This window comes from Grampus griseus (assembly GCF_964374135.1).
Source record: "Grampus griseus genome assembly, chromosome: 10".
NCBI lineage: Eukaryota > Metazoa > Chordata > Mammalia > Artiodactyla > Delphinidae > Grampus > Grampus griseus.
The window spans coordinates 102,522,228-102,547,965 of NC_139004.1; the positions used below are offsets into that span (position 1 = coordinate 102,522,228).

Sequence of the window (25,738 nt, forward strand, 5' to 3'; positions counted from 1 at the left end):
TGAGAGAGAAAAAGGTGACACAAATATGAATTTGGATTCCGATCCCAGAGGAGCTTAAGAAGGAAAGAGAAAAGTCAGAATGAGATCAGAATTTTCAGCCAATAATACCACCAAGACAACTTCATTCCAGTGGCTAAAAGGCACTGTGCAAGGGTTCTGAAGTATCAGGAAACAGCCATAAAATGTTTGTAAGGTGAATAAAAAATGTTTCTCGTGAAGAACCTAGGGGTAAGACAGGAATAAAGACACAGACCTACTGGAGAATGGACTTGAGGCTATGGGGAGGGGGAAGGGTGAGCTGTGACAAAGCAAGAGAGAGGCATGGACATATATACACTACAAAACGTAAGGTAGATAGCTAGTGAGAAGCAGCCGCATAGCACAGGGATATCAGCTCAGTGCTTTGTGACCGCCTGGAGGGGTGGGATAGGGAGGGTGGGAGGGAGGAAGATACAAGAGGGAAGAGATATGGGAACATATGTACATGTATAACTGATTCACTTTGATATAAAGCAGAAACTAACACACCATTGTAAAGCAATTATACCCCAATAAAGATGTTAAAATAAATAAATAAAATTTTTTAAAAAAACGTCTCTCAACAGCACCTCCCAGCCAGGAGGTGGAACGAAGGAAGGAAGTCATGCTGGGTACAGAAGGGAGGTCTGCCTGACGGGCCTGGGGAACACAGGTCACGAATGCGTGAAGGAGGACTAGTTACCCAGAGGCCTGAGCTCAAACAGACCATTTTGATGTATGTAGTAAGCTCTCATCACCAACTGCTTCCCTTGCAAGCTCACTACTGACTGTCTCCAGGCTAATAAGCATTTTAACCGCTCATCTCACCTGGGGAAGCAGGAAGGTTGAGACAACTTAGTGTTGTTAAGGGTGGCCAGCGTGTCCTTGGGGATGGGAGTTGAAGCGTGGCCACTTTAACGACCCAAGGGTTATTAGCAAATCTAGGAAATATTCTACTACAAGAAAGAGGAAAAAGGACGGGGTGTGACAGACTGGCTTGGGTTAAAAATGAAAATGGCTTCCAAGTTCTAAGCCCAGGGGAGAGGCAAAAGAAAGCATCACTGAGTAACGTCTTAAAAGCTACAGAACTAAAACTGAAGTCGTAACTTCAAACAGTAGCAAAAATGTCCCACCAACAAAGAAAGATGGAAACTGGAGATGTTTTGAAACTCCACGATCAGGTGGTACAGGGACCAAAAGCAGGTACAAGGAAGTGAAGGAGAGAAAAATGTAGGAGGCCAAAAGCCATTTCTGTGGAATCATCCAGTCATTTCCAGGGCACTCAGGACAGTGCTGGTGTTCTAGGAATGCAGACGTGATTAGACTGGAACACAGAACTTAGCAACTGGGCACGACAATCAGTGCCTCTGAATGTACAACAGGCACCTAGGCAGTTAGGCCTCCTTTCGACTTGTGACCGGCCTTTGCCTTGTTTGCACTATTCTCCTCTCCCCTGAGTCATCAGCCTGGGCTAGCACACCTTCTGTGCCCTTCCACTGTCCAGTTCCCAATTTCCCTTCATTCAACACAACTGTTTCAGAATAACCTTAAACCCTTAAATCTTGGTTATGAACTCCGAGGGCACCAGGTTTTGTCTGTGGTGAGCTGTTCCTCACTCCCTTAAGGTCAAATGCCACCTTCACTGAGAAGCTCCCTCTGACCTCCCCAGAGCCCAGGACCGACTCATGCCTCCCTCCACTGTGTCCGCTACATTCTCCCGCACTGCCAGGGGAGGATGGGGCTCTACAGGGCCCTCTGGGTGGAAGAGGTCAACCTTCAGGGCATGGCTCTCTGACCATGTGGAAGCCTGCGGGCAGTGCAGGACACGACGACAGTCACCTGCAAGACCATCTTCACCTCTGCCGCCGTCCTCGAAAGGCTCTCCGCCCTGGACTGCGGTCCTCTAACCGAGCGCCGCTGCCATCCATGCAGGGGTGCCGTTTGTTGTGAGATACTGGGGTTATACAGCTTGAAATACGTGGCCTGCAGATAATGCATAACCTGTACGCTCCAAGTAAGACTTACTACTGTAATGGTACTAGCAGATAGGCTGCTGGTCTGATGTTCCATTTAGAACCACCACCTCCACGTGGGAACTCAGCAGGAAGATGCTACTAGAAGCCTCCGAAAGGACAGTCTGAGGGCCAAGGGTAGGGACGGACACTCTCTCATTACGTAGCACATTAAGGAGGTGCCCAACCACTTTAAAAGACTACCGCGATCGAGACATATTACATTAATTTTAAGGGTAATTACCTCAGCTGGGAGAGTCAGGGAAGGATTCCTCCAGGAAGATCTGACTGAATCTGGATCTGAAGGTGGAAAAGCACGCCAAAATTTCCCTGGCAGGAAAACCAGCGCATGCAGCATGCAAACGCCTTGTTGCAGGGAGAAACGAACACCTGGGGGTTGACGGCCAGACCACAGGGGACCTAGCAGGCCACGGCGGGGCCCTGAAACCAGAGCACTGAGAAGCCCACCGTTTGCGATTCTTACACAGTAGTGTTCATACTGTGAAGCCATCAACCTGTCTGCCGCGGGGGGAGGGGGAAGTGTTCAGCAGCAGGAGAGCCCACAGCAGACGTGAAGAGGCTGCTGTAACCTCCAGGCAAGGGGACTGCACCAGAGCCACGGTGAGACTGAGGGGAACGGAGGTGCTCCCAGGGCCAAGAAAAGCGGGGCAGCACCAAGCAGTGAACTGGACTCAGAAGAGGCAGGACACGAGGGGCGTGCCACGAAGCGCCCAGGTTCATACGCAATGCAACCAAAAGCATCCTCGGACAGGGAACCCTGAAAAAGAGCCAGGTGTTTTCTGGAAGGGAATTATGTTTGATTTAGACATGCTAAGTTTGAAGTGACCCTGACATAAAGAAGAGAAGGGGGCTTCCCTGGTGGCGCAGTGGTTGAGAGTCCGCCTGCTAATGCAGGGGACACGGGTTCATGCCCCGGTCGGGGAAGATCCCACATGCCGCGGAGTGGCTGGTCCCGTGAGCCATGGCCGCTGAGCCTGCGCGTCCGGAGCCTGTGCTCCGCAACGGGAGAGGCCACAACAGTGAGAGGCCCGCGTACCGCAAAAAAAAAAAAAAAAAAGTCTTCACTCAATTAAGCATATGGTTTGCTTGGTTAATGCTCAAAATATCTTTAAGTGGCAAATATATTAACTGAGTGGAGGACAGACATGGATCAAAATACAGATGTGATAAAGAATCTGAGTAATAGTTACCTTTCACTGTAGGAAAACCCCACTAAAAGCAGAGATACTGCCAGTATCTCTGACCAACCCAGAATGGAATATGCCCGAAGAGGGTGCCCACACAAGGGTCGTAAATGGCTGGGGGCAGTGCGCAGGACGTGTGGAATTTCCTGCCTTGCTCAATCAGTTTGTACTCTGCAAAGTTCAAGAGCCACTGCTTTAACTGACTCAAGGATCTGGTAAGGAACAGGTATGCTGAGATTCACGTTCACCTACTTCCGTGTTATAGTTCACAGAGATTTCCAAGACTATGAAAAACATGAACTCAGTTGAATTTTATCATATTCCCCTCTCCTCCAATACTAGAGGGCCTGGGGTAATCTTGCAATCAAATCTATTTTTAAAAGATATGGTTGTACTTAGTTACATCTTAAGTTTCAGTGTTAACTGTGCTGGATTTATGACTTCAGTCTGCGCCGCTGTGCGAACACGGGAACAGCAACACTCCCTGGACGAGAGTGCGAAGGACGATGCTGGTGGGCCTTGCCTCCTAGAGGCTGCTGCCTGGTGGCAAGAAGACAAACAATACGCAGGGCAGGACAAATATGGACTTCTAGACAAGAGTGGTGTAGAAGAGAGAACCCAACCGGCAGAAACACCGAACATTTTCCAAAGCAAGGCTAAACAGCTGCACAGCGAGGCCTCAGAAGGAGCGTTCAGCGTGTCCAAACTGTCAGGACGCTGCAGTGTTGTCAACTCCTCATAAGCTTCAGAGACAGTCCCAGGAAGCCCAGGGGAAAGTGCTAGAGGACTGAGATGAGAAAGCAGGACCGTGGAGCGTCAGGCCTGGGGGGCCAAGACAGGCGGGACACAGGAGTACAACGTCACCAAGGTGGGAGGCCTGAGCTGCACACAAAGCCCAAGACAGCCACCTCGCTGCTCCAGGCAACCTTTCAAGGGAGCTGCCTCGTCTCATCTGGCAACACTGCTCCCAACAGGCCTCATCTCCCCGCAAATGCTCCGTCTCAGGTGCACCTGCCACTCCCCACGGGGCCCCGCACGTGAGGGCTTGGGGACAACTCCCACGGGGCCCCACACGGGCCTGGAGAGCACAGCCTTCCCTGGTGGAGACACGGGTCCAGGGGCTGCCCCCGCGAGCGCCTTCTGCTAGGTTCGGCCCACACGGATGATGCCAAGCTTCCGAGCACAAGGCTAGCGCTTATTCACATGAAGACTTTAAGCCTCCTGCCCATCACTCAGCAGGAAAAGCCTGGCTGACCATTCTCACCAGGGCACATTCTCTGGATCCGCCACAGTATTAACTGTCATCTGTGCTCTCGCTTAAAAGGTGGAGACATTACTTTCTTGTGTGCAGTGATCTGTGATCCTTCAGCAGTAAAGGTTTAAGGGAGTAGGCAAAAATCTAGACGGATTACACAAGACATAAAGAAATGCCCTGGCAGCTCCGTTTCCTCCCCAGGCCTGGATCATTTTCTTTTAAAAAATATTTTTTATGGCTACACCAGCTCTTAGTTGCAGAATGCTCAATCTTCGTTGTGGCACGCGGGATGTTGTTTGTTTGTTTTTTTTTTTTTTTAGTTGCAGCATGCAGACTCTTAGTTGCGGCATGCGGGCTTCTTAGCTGCGGCACACAGGATCTACCTCCACGACCAGGGATCGAACCTGGGCCCCCTGCACTGGAAACGCTGAGTCTTACCTCCTGGACCACCAGGCAAGTCCCAGGCCTGGATCATTTTCGCGGCTAGCCCCGCCTCTCACTAAGGTCTGCCTGGGCCAAGAGGGGACTCGGTGGCTACTCGCGCACAGCGCTGCTCCGTTAGAGGCCTCCGCAGCCTTCGGTGCTGCTCCTCAGCTCTAACCCAGGTAGATTATGTCCAACCATCAGGCAGGTAAAAGGAGGAGGCACACAGCAAGCGTCCCCACCCCTTGGGCACCAGCCTCTGCCACAGGGAGAACTGTCCTGGCATTTGCAATGTTTTTCCATTCAGCTTGGGCTCAAATGGCAGCCTCTCCCTAGAACTCAAAACGTACACACACAGAAAAGTAAGGTAACTTGTCCAAGGCCACACAGCTAGTCATCTTGGAGCCAGGATTTTTTTTTTATATTTATTTATCTATGTTAAATAACATAGTTGTGGCACGCAGGATCTTCGTTGCGGCATGAGGGATCTTTCGTTGTGGTGCACAGGCTCTAGAGCACAAGAGCTCAGCAGTTCCGGTGCATGGGCTTAGTTGCTCCGCGGCATGCGGGATCTCAGTTCCCCGACCAGGGATCAAACCCACGTCCCCTGCATTGGAAGGCGGATTCTTAACCACTGGACCACTAGGGAAAGTCCCTGGAGCCAGGATTTGAAATGAGGCAGTCCAGCTCCAGAGTTCTTCCAACAAGAATCACTGGCTTCTCCAACATTGAAATTTTCACGGGGTATTTAAGTGCAAGGCACCAGGCCAGGTTCTATTTTATAGTTCTGTTCTGACTGTCCCATTCCAGTTTGCTTAAGGAACCTGCGATCACAGACCCACTGAATGATAGTCAGAAGCGGGCGCTCCCAAACTCTCAGGGAGACAGATAAATGGTTGAACTGAACACCAGGGAGAGAAGGACGGCTAGAAACTGACCAAGCAAGGCAATTTAAAGGCCACCCCTCCACAGGGGAGGTGCAACGGCCATGCAAAGACTATGGGCTTTGGATCACAACCATGGGATGAAATCCCATCTCGCACATCCAGCTGTGTGAACTTAAATGTGCTTTCATGTGAAAAACGAGCATCCCCTACAAGTGAGATAATGCAGAGAAAGCTCTATCTGGCTCATTAAATCTACTCAATAAGTGGCTATTATGACATGAGGGCTTTTCTAACAGTGAATAAAAACGTGTACCTAGTCAACTAGCATTACTTCACTTTCCAAATCTCATCACTACAGCCTCTCATACTACCTGTTTGACTTTTGCTATATTTGCATGTTAACCCACATAAATGTGTCTGAGGTCCTAGTTATTCATCTAAGACAAATCGTACCTTCACTTACGTGCTTCCTAAAACCACACTGTACACCAGCACTGAGGCCCTGTGCCGTACAGCAGCAAACACTGCAGTGGAGTCATATCTGGCATGAGACCTGTCACTGGAGGAAGATCCATGGCCAATGCCATGGAAGAAAAAGCAGAACTGAGAAATGGGCACTGGGTCACTAAGCGACTTACAGTTTGAATTCCTGCCTCTGTTCTACTGTTGTGTATTCACTGTATAGGCATGTGCGCCCTAGGAGGGTGGCTCCCAAGATCCTGACCCACGTCGATCAGACGACCTCAGACTAAAACATCCCATGTCCTGCGATCCGTCCTCCATGCTTCAGACTTAAACATGTCCAATCATGTATCCCCATTTTTTTCAGTAACAGTGGTCACTAACCATGACCTAGGGGTAAGAACACATAGTTCAGTTCAAACACCTGCTGAGGGTCCAGTAGGTGTCAGTTACTGGGTTGGAGGCTGGGGTTTACCTACAGAAAACTACAAACACTTCTTATTTCAAAAGGAGGCCATCATAATTCTCTGTAAGCTGAACAAAGCATTCTGTTTTGTAGCTTTCAAGTGTTAAACTGGAAACTTCAGTGGCCACATTCAGCTGGCTATTTCACAACTCCCTGCTGGACAAGGGGTTCTGTGTGATTCTAAAAACAGTGAGGGGGCTTCCCTGGTGGCGCAGTGGTTAAGAATCCACCTGCCAATGCATGAGACACGGGTTCGAGCCCTGGTCCGGGAAGATCCCGCATGCCGCAGAGCAACTGAGCCCGTGTGTCACAACTACTGAAGCCTGCATGCCTAGAGCCCGCAAGCCACAACTACTAAAGCCTGCGCCTAGAGCCCATGCTCCACAACAAGAGAAGCCACTGCAATGAGAAGCTCGTGCACTGCAATGAAGAGGAGCCCCTGCTCGCCGCAACTAGAGAAAGCCCCCAGGCAGCAACGAAGACCCAACGCAGCCATAAATAAATAAATAGATAGGGGAAAAAAAAACAGTGAGGCCAAGGGTAGAACAAAGCCAAATCACCTTAAACTCAGCCATAATGGGTCCTTAGAAGTCATTTTATCCTGAGCTTTTATTAGCAGAGACACTTCTTCCGTGGCACCGACACCTTGCCCAGTTCCTGCCTGCACACTCACAGTGACCATGAAGTACCTCCTGTGCAGTGTTCCCTCCTGTGCAGTGTTCCACTGTCAAAGGCTGCAGAGGGATTTAGAGACACTCAGACACTCCATCACCAGTGCCAACATCTTTCCTCAACTCCTGTCCACGCAACGTGGCTTCCAGATCACTCAACTTCCTGGTTGCTTACCCTGACTAGATCAGATTCACTGTACTTCTTAAAATGCCTGCCTCTTTGTAAAAGTACCGTCCATCACTAACACATGGTGATGCCATAAGGATGTGGAGAATTTTACAAACCTCTAAAAACTCACTCAGCTTTGATGTTCTTAATTGCACTCACAGGTACCACCAGCCTTAGCAGTCATTCTAACTGTTCAGGAAGCGTACTGCCATCGGGCTAAGCTTCTCGACAATGCCAACCCTTGCTTAGTCCAGGCCATGCATTCTCGGCAGGGATGTTATTAACAATGGTTTGTGGCCCTCTAGAAGCTGCAATATAAAAACAGATAGACACAGTACATGCATGGTATTAAAACTTTACTGGGGTAGGGGAGACAATTAGGGGAAAAAAATCTAAAAAGCCCTGCGGAGCAGAAGGGAGGTGCAATAATCAAAAATGGTTGACAGGGCTTCCCTGGTGGCGCAGTGGTTGAGGGTCTGTCTGCCGATGCAGGGGACGCGGGTTCATGCCCCGGTCTGGGAGGGTCCCACATGCCGCGGAGCGGCTGTGCCCGTGGGCCACGGCCGCTGGGCCTGCGCGTCCTGAGCCTGTGCTCTGCAACGGAGGAGGCCACAACGGTGAGAGGCCCGCGTACCGCAAAAAAAAAAAAGAAGGTTGAGAAAGGCTGGTCTAGGCCTGTGCTGTCCTACACGGCAGTCACTAGCCATTTAAATGAAATCAAATACAGCTCCTCAGCCACACCAGCCACACTAAGTGCTCACAAGCCACACAGCTAGCACCTACCGCACTGGCCAGCACAGACAACATTTCCATCATCACCGGAAGTTTTATGGTATGGTGTTGGTCTAAACAACCCTGGAGGATTTTACTAGCATTAGTAGACAGTCCTCAAACATCTCATATCTCGATTTATGGCCATTAATTACCGATTATCTAGCTCATCTTCTTTCACTCTTGAAAACACAGTAAAGATACTAGCTCCTCAAGAGCAAACTTTAGAAAGTATTAGTTAACATGCGAGTTTTTCGTTAGAATATTACAGCAAGATATTGGCTGCATCATAACCACTTCAAAGTATTTGGAGCCACTGGTCCTAGCAGCCTAGGAGTGTCCAAACACTACCCTAGGTCCTTTGTAACCCACTGAGACTGAGGTCCAGTTAACTGTTTGAAAGCAAACCATACTGTGAACCACACAAGGAGCATCAAGGACCAGACACAGGCCACGCTGACCAATCTGCCTGCATAAGGTCAAAGTACGAAAACGTCAACCAAATCTTGAAATCCTCCTTTGATTAGGTGTGAAAGTCTTCTCCTGACAGTGTAGAGAGTTTCATTACATCCTCTTAGGAGCTGGATGCGATTGCAGAAGGTGGTCACACGTATTTTGTTCTCAAGAACCCTTGGAAGAACCATGGTGACTGAGGTGTCTCACACAGCTAGACTTACATTTCAAAACAATTTCTTCCTGGCCACTTCCTAATCAAGAAGCCAAAATAAAACACAAAAATCCAGTCAGGTAAGTGATAATCTGTCTCCACAGCTCCAAAACAAGTACAGCAAACATTGCAGAATGTAATACGCCTGGTCATGTTAGGCGCCAACAAGTTAACGCCACTGCTCACGGGTCCATGTTCTAGAATCTCAGGCAGGGAAGCCCAGGTCACGTGACACAACATGCCACCAAGACAGAGGGAAAGAAGTCAGAGAGGCAGGCTGAGCTCTATCAGATGAGAAGCAAATGTGTCCTTTACCCTCCTAAGAGAGGAAAGGTGGAAACCAATGGAAGACAGATTCAAGCAGAATCCCCAGGAGGGCAAGGTGGAGAGCATCATTAAGCCAGCAGCCTTCCTCCCCAAGTCAACACAAGCTGTGGCCAAAGGCCAGGCTACAAATGTGAAGGTTGCATCAGTGCTGCCTCTCCTCCCCCGCGCTCCTGCTGTTCTCCAGTCAACAGACCCCCAAAGAGGACTCTCCCTGCAGGGCAGCCCACCCTCCTCACGTTTAACTGAAGACATAAGGACTCTCAATGGCCGCTGGCTGTCCAGGGATGCAAGAGCCCTTTAGTTCCAAAGACTGGTTTGCTTCTTCCAAACGGTGAACTTCAATTTCAACTTCTGCACTGTCACACCACCCAAACCCCTCCACCTCTCCAAAGACTAAGGTCAAAGGAATGCAGAACCGTGGCTACACAGCATTTACCTCTCCGCCACTGAAGCGCACAGGTGGAGTTACCCCCGGGGGAAATGCTAGTTACAGCAGCAAACTCTTGCCCAAAGTTTCAGGGTCTACAGGCTCGAAACCTTGGGTATTGCTTCCAAGTCAGATACTAGGAATATAGGAGTACCAGGAGTCCCATACCTTGTCACAAGGGTCATCATTCTCAGAACAGATACTTGAAGAAGAAAATGTTCCCAAATACATCAGCTTGAAAATAAAGACCATATTTCATATCATGTCATCAAAGTACATTAAACCTAATATGTAACCACTGGGGCTTCAATTCACAAAGTCTCCCCAACAAAAACATTTTTAAAACAAGTGTTTAAAAATTTTTAGTATGAAAGGAAAGAAGTAGAGAGAGTAGCATTATCAACTCATATGCTGTAAGGAAACTTGCAATTAAAAAGAGTATAGGGGACTTCCCTGGTGGTCCAGTGGTTAAGACTCTGCGCTCCCAATGCAGGGGGCCCAGGTTCAATCCCTGGTCAGGGAACTAGATCCCGCATGCCGCAACTAAAGATCCTGCATGCTGCAACTAAGACCCAGCACAGCCAAAAAAAAAAAAAAGTATGGGATGCCTCCAATGGGAAATGATGCACTACTTAGACTCTGGGGTCTCACTGCCCTTACCAACTGTAGGTTGTAGTAATGATGGTAGAACAAATGGCTCTTGTCTACACAAATGAATTCTATCTGGACAAATTTCCACCATGGAAAAGACAGTTTTGTGTCCAACTGCAGGTTCCCTGCAACATTACCAACTTCCATGTATGTCTGTTCTTTGTTCATTTCATATTTAAATGACAGTCATGATCTTACATTTTCTTGAAAATTATCTTTTCTTTTTTTTTTTTTTTTTTTTTTTTTTTTGCGATACGCGGGCCTCTCACTGTTGTGGCCTCTCCCGTTGCGGAGCACAGGCTCCGGACGTGCAGGCTCAGCGGCCATGGCTCACGGACCCAGCCGCTCCGCGGCATGTGGGATCTTCCCGGACCGGGGCACGAACCCGTGTCCCCTGCAACGGCAGGCGGACTCTCAACCACTGCGCCACCAGGGAAGCCCGAAAATTATCTTTTAACAGTACCCATTACCTAGGGGCTTCCATGGTGGTCCAGTGTTTAAGACTCCGTGCTTCCACTGCAGCGGGCGCAGGTTTGATCCCTGGTTGGGAAACTAATATCCTGCATTCCGCTCGCCCCCCCCGCCCCCCCAAAACCAAAAACAACAACCAAAAACCCAACAACTAGACTTAAACAGCCAACATTTCCAAAAAAGTTTTAAGCATTTTGGTTCATCTTCAGAGGCAAAAATGCAATACTCTGAAGAGAACACGAGCGACAAGATTCCTACTGGTCTACAGCTGGTCACACAAGGCTGGTCAGCAGGCTATGGCTCCAGGGGCATTCCCAATTCCTTGCCCCCAGAGGGGCTCAGGTCTGCTCCTCACTCACATGCAAGAGGAACTTGGGGGATGAGAGACCAACCAAGGGCTTGGGACCTGAAGGCTCTGGTTCAAATCTGGGCTCTGAAACTTACGAGCTGTGCAAGTTGAGGTAAGTAATTTCCTCTCCTTGGGCCTTCACTGAATTCCTAACTCTGTAAAAGGTGGGTGTGTTCCTGAGAAGATATGAGAATGAAGAGGCAGAGGAGCCAGAGACCAACATGTCTCTACTTCTCACTTCTCAAATTCCTGGAGCTACAACCGGGTCCTGGTGACATTAATCCAGTACAACGTTCTCCAACTCAGTGCGCTGTGGGGCTCCTTGTCCTGTGACAGCTCAATTACAGAACCTATTTTAGTCTCCACCCTTCTTCCTGAGATGAGCCCCATGACTGAGGGAATCTTCCACCAAATACAAAACTTAAAATTAAGATATATTCTTTCTTAACATTTAAAGATACAAGGAACAGCAGCAAGAGTCTAATCAAGAACTAAGCACCTGCTACAAACACACACAGCCCTCAGGGACACCAGTGAGCCCCAGCCAGTCCACCTGTGCTGAAGTACAACTCCAGAACACACATCCCAACGGGCATCAACCAATGAACACAGAACAAACTACACGTAAGCAAAATAATCTGGGCCCCCAGGACTAAAAAGTCAAAAACGGAGAAGAGAGGTGAAATCACGAGATGTCTCACCGTCACCACGCTGGGCGGGACGTGGATTCCCAGGTTCTCCTGGGAGGGTGCCAGGAACCTTCCACCCAGTCCACGGCAACCAGGAGCAGTGCAGTGATGGCCCTGACCACACACCAGGCTCCTGCCCACAGCTTCCCACTTCTCCAGATCCAGTCCCTTTCCAGCGCCCTCAACTCATGTACCTCGGACTCTGCCGTGACATGTTTTTAACTGGAATGACCTTCCTGCCCCTCCTCACCGTCACTGCTTCTCACACCTACTCACCTATCCTGCCTAACCCAACCCAAATAACACCGGAACACCTTCTAATGTGAAGAAATCTCTAGGTTCTCAGCTGGCCCCTCTACCTATACAGACACAAACGCAAAAACATCACATGAACTCTGATGTGCTCCACTGAAAAAAGGCACTCAAACAGTGGCAGCCTCAATACACAAGAAACGTGTGCCCAACTGCATTACTCCAGAGGACAGGATCCGGACCAGTGGTTTAACAAATGAGTTTTGAATCAGGGAAACGGAATAACCACCAGTTGCTGAATAAAGCAGGATATACCAAGAAGCACTGGGAAAACACTGTCATGGTAAGCAGAAGACAGGACACTCATCAGGAGAGCAAGTGTAAGACTGAGCTAAATGTACCATATGATTCCTTTCTGCAGTCATGACTTTATAATCAGCTACCAAAAATGTTACAAAGTGTAAATTCTGATGAAGATTATTTCATATAATAATTCCTCACTCTGAAAGCCCATGATTAGAGAAAAACAATTAGTGTATCCTGCCTTTTCAATAGGAATTGTAGGACTTCCCTGGTGGCACAGTGGTTAAGAATCCGCCTGCCAATGCAGGGGACACGGGTTTGGGCCCTGGTCCAGGAAGATCCCACATGCTGTGGAGCAACTAAGCCCGTGCGTCACAACTACTGAGCCTGCACTCTAGCGCCTGACAGCCACAAATACTGAGCTCACGCACCTAGAACCCGTGCTCCACAACAAGAAGCCACCGCAACGAGAAGCCTGTGCACCACAATGAAGAGCAGCCCCCGATCGCCACCAACTAGAGACAGCCCACGCACGGCAACGAAGACCCAATGCAGACAAAAATAAATAAATAAAATAATTTATGGGGGGAAAAAAAAGGAACTGTACAAGTGGAGAAAAATTTGCCAGTTGACAAGTGGGAAAAAATTTTTAACACATGAATGCCAGTAGAAGGAATACATGATAAAAAAATAAGGACCTACTGTATAGTACAGGGAACTATATTCAGTATCTTGTAATAACCTATAATGGAAAAGAATCTGAAATAGAATAGATATATATCTATCATTTTGCTGTACACGTGAAACTAATACAACATTGTAAATCAACTACTTTAATTTAAAAAAGAGAGTAGAAGGAATACAGAAGGAATGACTGAAATAGAATTTTAAAAAATCATTTTGGGGCTTCCGTGGTGGCGCAGTGGTTAAGAATCCGCCTGCCAATGCAGGGGACACGTGTTCGAGCCCCGGTCCGGGAAGATCCCACATGCCGCAGAGAGGCTGGGCCCGTGAACCACGGCCGCTGAGCCTGCGCTCCGCAACGGGAGAGGCCACAACAGTGAGAGGCCCGTGTACGGCAAAAAAAAAAAGCCTGTTGGCTTGGCGACTGCAATGACCTTTTTGCCAGTCAGAGTACATCTGGCCATTCTCAAATCAGACTAGTTCCCTGAATTGTAAGAAGTACTTGTGAAGCAGAGGTATGGAAAAGATCAGCATAATGATGCTCTGGGGCCTGTCTCTAGGAAGAGTAACTCTATTAACGCCAGATGTACTAGTTAGGGTTCTCCAGAGAAACAGAACCATTAGGATGAAGGAACAGAGCCTAATGGTTCTGTTGACACCATATATAAGCCCACGTTTTACCAGTTACGTTTAAGTGATATTTAAAATCTGTTAAAAATAAACTTCATTAAGTCAGAAAAAGATAAACAAATACCGTATGCTAACACATATATGTGGAAACTTAAAAAAAAAAAGGTTCTGAAGAACGTAAAGGCAGGACAGGAATAAAGACACAGACATAGAGAATGGACTTGAGGACACGGGGAGGGGGAAGGGTAAGCTGGGACGAAGTGAGAGAGTGGCACTGACATATATATACTACCAAATGTAAAATAGATAGCTAGTGGGAAGCAGCTGCATAGCACAGGGAGATCAGCTCGGTGCTTTGTGCCCACCTAGAGGGGTGGGATAGGGAGGGTAGGAGGGAGACACAAGAGGGAGGGGATGTGGGGATATATGTGTACGTATAGCTGATTCACTTTGTTATACAGCAGAAACTAACAACACTGTAAAGCAATTATACTCCAAGAGAGATGTTAAAAAAAAAGAAAAAGAATGTATACATAAATGTACCACTGTCACTTTGCTGTACAGCAGAAATTTACACAAAATTCAACTACAATAAAATTATTTTGTTTGTAAAAAAAACAAAATAAACTTCATATATATGAGATTTCTGTTTATGTAACACTGTATGAGATTATATAATACATACATAAGATTTAGTACTTAGATTTAGTAAGGAAGTTCTCACGTGATTATGGAGGCCGAGATGTCCCACGATCTGCAGTTTGAAGGCCTGAGAACCAGGCGAGCTGGTGGTGTCAGATCCAGTCTGAGATGGAAGACAGGAGAAAACCTGCAGACAAAGTGAATTCTCTTCCTCAGCCTTTCTTTCTAGTTGGGCCTCCCAGGATTGGATGAGGGCAGTCTGCTTTGCTCAGTCCACACATTCAACTGTGAATCTCATCCAGAAACACGGCAAAGACACCCCCAGAATGATGCTTCAGGCAAATACCTGGGCATCCCTTGCCCGGTCAGGTTGACACACAAAATTAACCATCACATCAGGTAGATGTGAAAACCCGGCAGACTGCAGGGCTCAGGCAAAAGTCCAGCTCCTTAGGCTGAGGAGGAAGTGCTAAAGAACAGGATGTCAGAAGTTTCCAAACACTCTGCTTCCATTTCAAAGGTTACTATCCACAGGTTATTACTGAAGTATAGGTTTAAAGGGACTCAAACTGTGCTGGCAAGATTCTGGCAAAATAAAGATCCACATGCCTCAGAAGATCACCAATGCACAGCTTGCCTCGGATAACATTTAGGAATATCACTGCCAAACACTAACTCAAGGTGGAAACACACCAGTACCACGCTGCAAAGGCAAAGGGCCGAACAGTCTGTAACTAGGTCAGGTTTGCGTGCTCTTGCACAGGTCCACGCAGCACTGCTGAGCACACTGCAAGGTGGTGATGCGTGGTCGACTTAGGACAGCAGCTTTAGAATAGAGGTTCTCAGTTTCCCTACTGCTGTTTACCAACCTTGATGTAACTACAAAATCACATTTCAAGGTCAGAGATCTGTCAGTTAAGATGCTGTTTGGCTTTTATTTGGGAGAAAGAACTTGTTTGAAGAGAAGATACCGATCTTAATTTCTGCGTGTGTTAAGAACATCACCCTGTGGTGCAACCATCACAACTACCTATTTCCAGAACTTTTTCATCAGGGCAAACAGAAACTCTATGCAGATTAAGCAATAACCCCATTTCCTGCTCCCCCTGCAGGGGAGAGGTAATCTCTGTTCTACCTTCTGTCTCTGAATTGGCCTTATCTAAATAGCTTTTGTAAGCGGGATCATACAATATTTCTCCTTTCCTGTAATGGCTTATCTCACTTGGCATGCTTTCATTTCAAGATTCGTCCACCTTGCAGCCCACACCAGAACTTCATTCCTTTATATGGTGAATAATACACCGCTGTATCTAGATACCATATGTGACTTATCCATTTACCACTTGATGAGCACACAGGTACTCTCTACCTGTTGACTGTTGTGAATAATTCTGCTGTGAACAACAGTGTACGAGTATCTGTTTGAGATCCTGATTTCAAATCTTGTGGGTATATACACCTAAGTGCCAGGACATACAGTACTTTTGTTTAATCTTCTAAGGAACCACCACACTGCTTTCCACAACTCCAGCACCATATTACATTCCTACCAGCAATACACGAGGGTCCCCATTTCTCTACATCCTCACCAACACAAATTTTTTGCATTTTTAAAAACAAGAGCCATCATAATCCGTGTGAAGTAGTATATCACTGTTTTGAATTTCCTATCGACTAGTGATGCTGTGTATTTTTTGTGTGTGGATCAGCCATTTCTATATCTTCTTTGGAGAAATGTCTATTTGGGTCCTGAACCCATTTTTAATCAAACTGCTTGTTTGTTGTTGACTTGCAGGAGCTTTAAATATGTATTCTGAATATTAAGCCTCATCAGGTGTATGATTTATAAACATCTTCTCCCATTCTGTAGGCTGACTTTTTACTCTCCTAATGCTGTCCTTGGAAACACAAAAGTTTTTAATTGTGATAAAGTCTAATTTACCTTTTTTTTCTATTGTTGCCTGTGCCTTTGGTATCATATCTACAAAATCACTGCTGAATCCATCTCTTGAAATATCCCCGATTTCAACTTTTTTTTTTTTTGGCTGCACCACGTGGCATGTGGGATCTTAGTTCCCCAACCAGGCATCAAACCCACGCCCCATGCAGTGGAAGTATGGAGTCTTAACACCACTGGACCACCACAGAAGTCCCTCAAAGTTTTAACTCTTTAGATTTAGGTCACAAGACGTGACACCATAAAACTCCTAAAAGAGAACACAGGCAAAACATTCTCTGATGTAAATCATACCAATGTTTTCTTAAGTCAGTGTCCCAAAGCAGCAGAAATAAACCCAAAAATAAACAGATGGGACCTAATCAAACTTACAAGCTTTTGTACAGCAAAGGAAACCATAAACAAAACGAAAAGACAACCTATGGACTGGGAGAAAATATTTGCAAACAATGCAACTGACAAAGGTTTAATTGCCAAAATATACAAACAGCTCACACTACTCAATAACAAAAAAACCACCCAATCAAAAAATGTACAAAAGACCTAAACAGACATTCCCCCCAAGAAATACAGGTGGCCAACGGGCACATAAAAAGAGGCTCAACATAGCTAATTATTAGAGAAATGCAAATCAAAATTACAAGGAGGGGGATTTCCCTGGTGGTCCAGTGGCTAAGACTCTGCACTCTCAATGCAGGAGGCCTGGGTCTGATCCTGGTCAAGGAACTAGATCCTACATGCTGCAACTAAAGGATCCTGCATGCCGCAACTAAAGATCCCACATGCTGCAACTAAAGATCTCACGTGCCACAACTAACACCTGGTGCAGCCAAATTAAAAAATAAAATAAAATACAATGAGGTACCACCTCACACAGGTCAGAATGGCCATCATTAAAAAGTCTACAAGGTGGGGGGGGGGCTTCCCTGGTGGCGCAGTGGTTGAGAGTTCACCTGCCAATGCAGGGGACACGGGTTCGTGCCCCAGACTGGGAAGATCCCACAGGCGGTGGAGCAGCTGGGCCCGTGAGCCATGGCCGCTGAGCCTGCGCGTCCGGAGTTGTGCTCCGCAACGGGAGAGGCCACAACAGTGAGAGGCCCGCGTACCGCAAAAAAAAAGAAAAAAGAAAAGTCTACAAGGGGAGGGAGCCTGTGCTCTAGAGCCTGTGAGCCACAACTACTGAGCCCATGCGCCACAACTACTGAAGCCCATATGCTCTAGGGCCCACGTGCCGCCAACTCCTGAGCCCGTGGTGCTGCAACTACTGAAGCCCGCGTGCTTACAGCCTGTGCTCTGCAACAAGAGAAGCCTGCACACACCTCAACGAAGACCCAGTGCAGCCAAAAAAAAAAAAAAAAAAAAAAAAAAAAATGGCTACAAGGGACTCCCTGGTGATCCAGTGGTTAAGAATCCGCCTTCCAATGCAGGGGATGTAGGGTCAATCCCCAGTCGGGAAACTAAGATCCCATGTGCCGTGGGGCAACTAAGCCCACATGCCACAACTACTGAGCCTGAGCACTCTGGAGCACACATGCCACAACTAAGATCCTACATGCCACAACTAAGACCCGACGCATCCATATAAGTTTTTTAAAGTGTACAAATAATAAATATTGGAGAGGGTGTGGAGAAAAGGGAACCCTCCTAAACTGTTGGTGGGAATGTAAACTGGTGCAATCATTATGGAAAACAGTATGGAGGTTCCTCAGAAAACTAAAAATAGAATTACCATATGATCCAGCAATCCCACTGCTGGGCACATAGCCAGACAGAACTTTAATTCAAAAAGATACATTCCCCTATGTTCATTGCAGCATTATTTACAATAGCCAAGATATGGAAACAACCTAAATGTCCATTGACAGATGAATGGATAAAGAAGATGTGGGGTGTGTGTATGTATATGCATGTATATGTGTGTACACACACACACACACACATGCTCTGTAATATTACTCAGCCATAAAAAGGAAAGAAATAATGCCATTTGCAGCAACACAGATGGACCTAGAGATTACCATACTAAGCAAAGTCAGTCAGAAAGATAAATACCATATATCACTTACATGTGGAATCTAAAATACAACACAAATGAACATATCTATGAAACAGAAACAGACTCACACACATAGAGAACAGATGTGTGGTTGCCAGGGGTGGGGTAGGGATGGATTGGGAGTTTGGGATTAGCAGATGCAAACTAGTATATATAGAATGGATAAACAAGGTCTTACTGTACAGCACAAGGAACTATATTCAATATTCTGTGATATGCCATAATGGAAAAGAATATGAAAAAGAATATGCATAACGAAGTCACTTTGCTGTATGGCAGAAATTAACACAACACGGTAAATCAACTATACTTCAATAAAATTTTTTAAAAAAAGATTTAGGTCTGGGCTTCCCTGGTGGCACAGTGGTTAAGAATCCGCCTGCCAATGCAGGGGACACGGGTTCAAGCCCTGGTCCAGGAAGATCCCACATGCCACGGAGCAACTAAGCCCGTGCTCCACAACTACTGAGCCTGCGCTCTAGAGCCCATGTGCCACAACTACTGGGCCTGTGCGCTACAACTACTGAAGCCCGCACACCTAGAGCCCGTGCTCCACAACAAGAGAAGCCACCGCAATGAGAAGCCTGCGCACTACAACAAAGAGTAGTCCCCACTCACCGCAACTAGAGAAAGTCCGCGTGCAGCAACAAAGACCCAACACAGCCAAAAATTAATAAAATAAATTTTAAAAAGAAAAAAATATTTAGGTCTTTGATTGGTTTTATTTTTTTATTTTATTTTTTTTGCAGTACGTGGGCCTCTCACTGTTGTAGCCTCTCCCATTGCGGAGCACAGGCTCCGGACGCGCAGGCTCAGTGGCCATGGCTCAGGGGCCTAGCCGCTCCGCGGCATGTGGGATCTTCCCGGACTGGGGCACAAACCCGTGTCCCCTGCATCAGCAGGCGGACTCTCAACCACTGCGCCATGAGGGAAGCCCGGTTTTAATTTTTTTATATGATGATAGGTCCGGGTCCAAATCATTCTGCAGGTAGATGTTTTCTCAGCACCATTATGATTTGTTGAAGGCACTGTGCTTTCACCACTGAATGGACTTGGAACCTTTGTCAAAATTCAATCCACCATGAATGTGAAGATTAATTTCTGGGATTTCTATTCTGTTCCACTGCTTTACATGTGTATCCTTATCCCGGTACCACACTGTTTTGATTACTATAGTTTATTTATTTATTTAGCTGTGCTGGGTCTTAGTTGTGGCACGCAGGATCTCCGTTGCTGCGTGCGGGATCTTCGTTGTGGCATACGGAGTCTTTTAGTTGAGGCATGAGGAACCTTTTAGTTGCAGCATGTGGAGTCTTTAGTTGAGGCGTGCAGGGTCTTTAGTTGTGGCATGTGGAATCTAGTTCCTTGACTAGGGATCGAACGTGGGCCCCCTGCATTGGGAGCGTGGAGTATTAGCCACTGGACCACCAGGGAAGTCCCCTGTAGTAAGTTTTAAAATCAGGAAGTGAGAGACCTCCAACTTTGAGCTTTCAAACTTGTTTGACTATTGAGGGTCCCATGATTTTCTACATGAATTTTAGGATAAGTTTTTCTATTTCTGCAAAAAACGTCACTGGGATTTTGATAAGGATTGCGTTGAATCTGTAGATGGTTTCCCAAGAATATTAATTTTTCTAATCCATGAATGTGAGATGTCTTTCCACTTATTTACATCTTTAACTCCTCTCAGCAATGTTTATAGTTTTTACTTTACAAGTCTTTCTCACCTACCGAGTTAAATTTATTTGTAGGTATTTTATTCTCTTTGATACTCCTGTACGTGGAATTGTTTCCTTCATTTCCTCTTTGGATTGTTCATTTTTAGTCTATAGAAATGCAGTTGATGGGAACTCCCCTGGTGGTGCAGTGGTTAAGAATCCTCCTGCCGTGCTCGCTTCGGCAGCACATATACTAAAATTGGAACAATACAGAGAAGATAAGCATGGCCCTTGCGCAAGGATGACACGCAAATTCGCAAAGCGTTCCATGTTTTCATTAATAAGGCAATTATATTAAAATATCTCACTAAAAAAAAAAAAAAAGAATCCGCCTGCCAATGCAGGGGACACAGGTTTGAGCCCTGGTCTGGGAAGATCCCACATGCCATGGAGCAACTAAGCCCGTGCGCCACAACTACTGAGCCTGCACTCTAGAGCCCACAAGCCACAACTACAGAAGCCCGCGCACCCAGAGCCCGTGCTCTGCAACAAGAGAAGTCAGAGCAATGAGAAGCCCATGCACCGGGACGAAGAGTAGACCCTGCTCGCCATAACTAGAGAAAGCCTGCACACGGCAACGAAGACCCAATGCAGCCCAAAATAAATAAATTATAAAAGAAAAAAAAAGAAAAAGAAATGCAGCTGATTTTTGTGTGTTCACTTTGTATCCTGAAACTTTGTTGAACTAGTTTATTAGCTCTTAGCAGGTTTTAGTTTTTTAATTTTTTGGTATGAAATCTTTAAGGTACTCCACGTATAAGACCATGTATCTCTTTGCTTTCCAATTTGGATGTTTTATTTCTTTTTCTTGCCAAACTGCTCTGGCTAGAACTTCCAGTAGTGTTTGGAATAGAAGGGGTAAAAGTGGGCATCCTTGCCTCGTTCCTGATTTTAGAAGACAAAGTATTAGTCTTTCACCACTGAGTATAACGTTCACTGTGGGTTTTTCATACATGGCTTTTATTATGTTGAAATAATTTCCTTCTATTCCCAGTGTTTCGTTTTCATTGTGAAATGGTGTTGAATTTGTCAAAGGCCTTTTCTGCATCAACTGAGATGACATGGTTTTTTTCCCTTTCATTCTGTTAATGGGGTGTATTCATGATCGCTGTTTGGTTGTGGAACCATCCTAGCATTCCAGGAATAAATCCCACTTGGTCACGGTATATAATCCTTTTAATATGCTGCTGAATTTGATTTGCTGGTATTTTGTTAAGGGCTTTTGCATCACTGTTCATAAGAGATACTACTCTGTGGTTTTCTTTTTTTTGTAGTGTTTGTCTGGCTTTCATATCAGAGCAATGCTGGTCTCACAGAATGAGCTAAGAAATCTTCCCCCCTCTTCAATGTTCGGGAAGAATCTGAGAAGAACTGGTGCTGTCTTTAAATGTCTGTTAGAATTCACCAGTGGAGCCATTAGACCCAGGGCTTTTCCCTGTCAGGAGGTTTATGATAGCGGATTCAGTCTCCCAGCTTGACCCAGGGCTTTTCCCTGTCAGAAGGTCTATGATAACGGACTCAATCTCCCAGCTTGACCCAGGGCTTTTCCCTGTCAGAAGGTCTATGATAACGGACTCAATCTCCCAGCTTGACCCAGGGCTTTTCCCTGTCAGGAGGTCTATGATAACGGACTCAATCTCCCAGCTTGACCCAGGGCTTTTCCCTGTCAGGAGGTCTATGATAGCGGACTCAATCTCCCAGCTTGACCCAGCGGCACTGTCCCAGAAACAAAGAATGGAACAGAAGCATTCACAAAAGACACATGTAGATGGGAAATCAGTGTGTGTGATAAAAAAAAATTTCTAGTCAGTGAGGAAAAGATGACAATACAATGAAATACTGAGGCAACTATGCATTTGGAAAAAAAGAGTCTGACATCACATCATACAGAAGAATTCCAAACGTGCTAAGTACTAGGAAAAAAATAACCATTGTTTTTATTGTCCTAGGAGAGGAGAAGGCCTAAGTATAATATGAAACCCAGAAAACAAAACAAATTGACAGACATGACTACAGAAAAGTTTTTATACTACAAAAACACAGCATCAACCAAACCAAGCCAAAAGAAACAAGCCAGGAACACTGCGACATGAAAAAGCGTTGATATTCTTCCTATATAAAAAATATTCTTACTATATAAGAAATAGTCTTGATACATATATATGTTTTTCGGGGATTTTTTTGCGGTATGTGGGCCTCTCACTGTTGTGGCCTCTCTCGTTGCGGAGCACAGGCTCCGGACGCGCAGGCTCAGCGGCCACGGCTCACGGGCCCAGCCGTTCCGCGGCATGTGGGATCTTCCCGGACCGAGCAACGAACCCGTGTCCCCTGTATCGGCAGGCGGACTCTCAACCACTGCGCCACCAGGGAAGCCCAGTATAATCTTTTTAATATGCTGCTGATAACAGTTTGCTCTGAGGAAAAAAGACGCATTACCTTCAAAGCAACAGCCGTCAGACTGACAGTTAACTTCTTTTTTTTTTTTTTTTTTTTTTTTGCATTACGCGGGCCTCTCACTGTTGTGGCCTCTCCTGTTGCAGAGCACAGGCTCCGGATGCGCAGGCTCAGCGGCCACAGCTCACGGGCCCAGCCGCTCCGCGGCACGTGGGATCCTCCCGGACCGGGGCACGAACCCGTGTCCCCCGCATTGGCAGGCGGACTCTCAACCACTGCGCCACCAGGGAAGCCCCGCTATACAGTTTTTTAAAAACCCTCACCTGAGCTTTCAAGAACAAAAGCCAATTCACAAAAGAAAAATAAATGGCTAATCTTTTTTTTAAAGTTTAATCCACTTATCAAAGAAATGGAAATGTTAAACAATGAGGCACCATTTAAATTTTCCCCACTAGTTAAACTGGCAAACACTAAGAAAATTGACAATTGGCAACTATATAAATAGAATTCTCCAACTACAAATATTAAGTACACAACCTTCCTGGGGGTACTATAGTAATGAGTAGCAAATTTTACGTAGGTATGACCACTATATCTCAGGGAAACTACCAGGTAAGTGGACAAAGATAAACAGTAAATGATTTTGTGACAGAGAAAAGGCAGAAGTCCCTGAAGTGTTCATTGAGAGGACCGTGAGCCTACGCCAGCAGCAGCAGCGCACAGCCACGAGCGACAGCAGGCACTGACACGGACGGGTGCTGAGTGAAGTCTTTAACAAGCAAGAGACACAGAGTGTGCACTGTATGACCCCCTTTAAACAGAAAAATGTAAGTCTGGAAGTACGGTCACCAACTATCGGAAGGATGACAGAGAACCATTCACTTTAAGACTTCTACACTGCTTCTGTAATTTAGAAACAAGTCATTCTAGGAAAAATCTAGCCACCTAGCAGTGAGGTCCCCCCTGCTCCTCTAAAGAAGTGAATGAGCAGGGCTCCACATAGGTGACAGCTTCTCCGTGGCTGAAAGGGTCCTTTACGTTTCCATGACGTCATCTTGCCAATTAGGATACTGCAAACGCCACTGCAGTATGAGCAAGAGCCAAAGAAAATTAGAATAGGCAGGATCCTGTGGGCACTTAGTCCCCCCTGATCCATGGGAGATACGGGCAAACCCCAGTGGATGCCTGAAACCACACACAGCACCCAACCCTGTTCACTGTGTTCTTCCTATACATACACACCTATGATAAAGTTTAACTTTCAGTCAGGCAAGCAAAGAGATTTACAGCAATAACTAATAACAAAACAGAACAATTATAACAATATACTGTAATAAAATATGAATGTGGTTTCTCTCAAAATATCTTCCTGTACTGTACTCACCCCACCTCTTCTTGTGACGTGAGAGGATAAAATGGTGTTGTGCCACTGCTGGCCTTCTGACTACACATCTAAAGGCGGACCATCGCTTGGAGCGATCCCAGATGGTGGGGCCATGGCAGTGTCAAGGCCTGGACGTCTGGAGCGGAGAATGTGGACAGTTGGGGATTCCAGGTGGGAAGGAGGGAGATTTCATCATGCTACTCAGAACAGCACGCAATTGAAAATTACGAATTGTTTACTTCTGGAATTCTCCATTTAATATTTTTGGACCACGGTTGACCGCAGGTAACCAACCGAAACTGCAGAAAGCGAAACTGGGGATAAGGGGGGACCAGTGTACTCTCATTTTCCAGCAGTGGAAACTGAAGCTTAGCAACTCCATTGAGATCCATCCCATGGCCCTGCTTAAGGAAGCCTCTACAATCCTCCAGCTTCTGGTCCACCAATTTCAAACAAGGTGAGGAATTTTCAGCAGGGAGCACAACAGATGTGTGTGTGTATGTATCTATCAAAAGCCGCTCGGGGAACGTATTTTTAGTTCTTTCTTTCATACGGTTACCTTTGGAGGGAAAACATAAATTAGTCTAGGATCTGGGAGTTCCCTGGTTGCCTCGTGGTTAGGATTCAGGGCTTTCACTGCCGTGGCCCAGGTTCAATCCCTGGTCCGGGAACTGAGATCCTGCAAGCTGCACAGTGCCCGCCCACCGCAAAAGGCTTATTGGTTTAAATAAATAAGTCTGGGTTTTACCCTAAGAACCTCTCCTAGAGCAGGTAGAACATCTATAACACGTGTTTAAGACACACATATACAGGTCCCAGGGATTCAGTGAAAGGTGGGAATATGATGGGAATAACTTAGGAAATGAAGCTGGTGGTGCCTGAGCAAGGCAGGACGCCAACAGACAGAACACAGAGATGAAGGGGAGTGGTAGGAACCGAACTGTAGGAAGCAGGGAACGAAGTGTGGTCAGGAAAAGGTTAAATACAGCAAGTCAGGGCAACACAGGGTCTGCATCAAAAGGACAAAGCCAGGAAGACAAGCTGGAGACAGTTTGTGTAGAAAAACATAGGGTTCTGCACCAGGGAAGGAATGGGACCTAAGGACCACTTCAAGACTATCCAGTAGCACTTCACAAGAAGGATGCGGGGGGCGGGGGGAGCTGGGCGAGGGTACTGAAAATGTAGAAGGCAAGGGAGGGCTCACACTCAAACGTTCCTTTCACGCCTACTTCGGGCAAATCGAATTGAGATTATCCCACTTATCATTTAAAAGAAATAAATTTCTTACGATAGGAAGCTGATTTGTGAGAGAAGATTTATGGGCAACTTGGCATTCTTTTTTGCATTTAAATTACTAGCTAATGGAACAAGAATCTACAAATGAGGCACCTTCCCCCAACAGCTATTACCCACGGAAGCCAGCCACTGTAAAGCTAGCACCATTTCTCCAATATTTCCAACTCTGTGCTTTCCAAGTCAAGCGCCTCTTGATCCCTTGTGCAGTGTGACTCACTCTAACCAGTGAGCTGTGAGCAGAAGTGACGTGTCATCTCTGGGCTGGAACACTTAATCACGGGAGCAAGACCCTCCAACAGTTCTCCTTTACTTTGCCAAGACAGCCAACAGCGTCCCACACTGTTGTGGCTGCTTCTTCAGCTGGAGTAAGGATGACACAGAGCCCCTGGAAAATCCATACTGGACACGCTGGCCTTTTTTTTTTTTTTTTTTTTTTTGCTGTACGCGGGCCTCTCACCTCTCACTGCCGTGGTCTCTCCCGTTGCGGAGCACAGGCTCCGGA

General features: G+C 46.5%; 1 protein-coding gene across 3 annotated transcripts in view; it reads right to left on the bottom strand.

Moving 5' to 3' along the window:
• Window positions 1-25,738, bottom strand: part of RAB7A (RAB7A, member RAS oncogene family) — a 94,343-nt gene that overhangs the window by 23,936 nt on the left and 44,669 nt on the right. Inside the window, exon 1 of one of the 3 annotated variants that reach the window (XM_082663069.1) lies at window positions 14,514-14,537. The exons of the other annotated variants lie outside the window; for them this stretch is intronic. The gene's annotated coding sequence lies outside the window, so the exon portion shown is untranslated. Of the gene's footprint in view, window positions 1-14,513; window positions 14,538-25,738 lie in introns of those variants that run through there. 3 annotated transcript variants of the gene reach the window in all.